At 43.9% G+C, this 2,098-nt stretch overlaps 1 non-coding gene across 1 annotated transcript; it reads right to left on the bottom strand.

The window, feature by feature from the left end:
* Nucleotides 1–1,479: 1,479 nt before the first annotated feature.
* Nucleotides 1,480–1,641, bottom strand: LOC121352615. Its single transcript, XR_005954966.1, has one exon. It is a non-coding gene; the product is annotated as a U1 spliceosomal RNA (small nuclear RNA).
* Nucleotides 1,642–2,098: the final 457 nt, after the last annotated feature.

Genomic DNA, 2,098 nt, shown 5'->3' with positions numbered 1-2,098 from the left:
AATACACCTCTGTGAACCCAAAGAGATAGCTTCTAGTGCAACAGCTATTTCCTAGTAAGTCCACATCAAGGACCTAGGATATTGCTGACCTCTTACACAGGCTGCCAGTGCTGCAGGATGTTGATAATGATGATGACAATGCAATTGCTGCTCAACAACTCCCTGTGCAATATCATCAACATCTTATGGAGATCAAGTTAACCTTGTGCACTTATTCGGTCCCAGATAAATCCTAGGATTCTGTCTCTCCTGCCCTCTAATCCTGTATGCACCTAAGCCTTTGTCAGCAGAACTCTTCAGTACGCTATCGCCTGCACGTGATCCAAAGTCACCATAAACTGCTCTATGACCCATGGCCTCTGATCCCTGCAGTGCCACTGGGCGCACTTCCTAGTGCTGTGTGGCACATGCACACACTCCCCACTACAGGAGTAAGTAATGGAGGAAGCATTGCAGCAGATGTTTCACTTGGAGGAGGAGTCCTGTTACGCAATAGATTAGCAATTGCAGATGATAAGGAAAACCTGCTCCCAGATCCCAAGCAAACACAAACCCACGTCTGCCATCTCTCAGAGATGGCCTGAAGCAGGAGGCAAAGCGTGCTGCACTAAGGGTATCCCTGAAGCAGTCACACTGCGCATGGCTAAAGTGATGATCCTGTAATTTGAGTGTGAGAAAGTGCCTTTGTGAGTCTCCAGTCACATACTGGGTCATATACGGGCCAGGAAAGCAGGACACCTGAGCTTCCAAACCTGCTCCAAGTGTAAACACTTTTGTGTTATCCATAGTGTTCTAGTGTATAGTTCATAGTGTATAGTGTATAGTTCATAGTGTGCTCTCTACTCAGGTAGAGAAGTAAATCTCAAGTACTCACACTGATGCTTGTACATAAATGTCCTAAGAAAAATTAGGCACTACATATCATTTTTGTCTAATCAGGCTAATAATACTAAGGACGTCTTCTGCCTGGAGGAAGGCTCCACCTACAATCTAGAGATATCTCCAAAGCTGAATAAAGAAATGGGGCTCTAAATAAAATAAGAAATAAAAAAATAATAAAATAATAATAAATAGAAAGTGGTAAAGAGCAAAGACAGGTGGTCAGAAGTCTGAAATGGCTCCAAATGAAGAAATTATCAAATGACTCAGGACCCTAGTCAGAGAAACAGATGACTGAGGAATGTGCCAGAAATGTGCAAAATCACAAGTGTAATGGAGAGGGTAGTCTGGCACCAAATTTATACTGCATCTACCAATTCAAAAGTGAGCACCACCGAATGAAGGTCCAAATAAGAATTCAAACTGAACTAAAAAGTGTAGTTCTCATTAAAGGGGTAGAATTCCTTGCAAAGGACATCAAAGATGCTAAAAGTTGAGATGGACTTAAGCGGAAACCAAACCACCTCTTCTTAAATTTTTCCTAAATTAAGGCATTCACTTGAGTTTACTGGTAGTTTGGAGGTAGGAATATTTTAAATGCAGGATAAAGAACAAAAACAATCTCCCACACCACAAGTGTTAAAGTTAAGTTCCCTGGTTCTGGGGAAGTTGCAGGTGTCAGTCTACTTGAAGTGCTAGTAACAATGCTCCCTCTCAAAAAACCACCTTCAGGATCAGAACACCTCCCTGCCAGATAAGTATCACAGACACCATAGTGGGTTGTGTGAATCCTTGCTTTGACCTAGCACAGCCATTCTTGCGTTCACCCAGCCCCGTGGTATCTCTGTAGATTATCAGTCTACTGACACTGACTATGCACATCAGCTCGTTTCACTGTCTGGCTCCACACACGCCCTGCTTTGGCACCCGCTGGTCAGGCATTACTTACCCAGAGGACACATGGCAGCTACAGGTTTGAGTGCCACCAGCCTTTTGAAGGTAACACTCAGAGACAGCTCCACTGTGCTCAGTAGCAGTCCAAGGTCTGAAAAATGAGCACAGTTCGTCTGTTCAGGTACTAAGCTGGGAGCTTGGACATCACATAGGGTGGAGACTGGCATTGCTGAGGAACGCGCTAAAAAGCTCTGTTGAGAGCGAATTATGACTTACAGGCAGCCAGCAGGAGATAATTTTATTACAAGGAATACACTAAAGACCA

Source organism: Pyrgilauda ruficollis, unplaced genomic scaffold (assembly GCF_017590135.1).
Source record: "Pyrgilauda ruficollis isolate IOZ18807 unplaced genomic scaffold, ASM1759013v1 scaffold19, whole genome shotgun sequence".
NCBI classification, from domain to species: Eukaryota; Metazoa; Chordata; class Aves; order Passeriformes; family Passeridae; genus Pyrgilauda; species Pyrgilauda ruficollis.
Note: the sequence above shows the minus strand (reverse complement) of the source record. Positions and strands in the feature narration are given on the sequence as shown.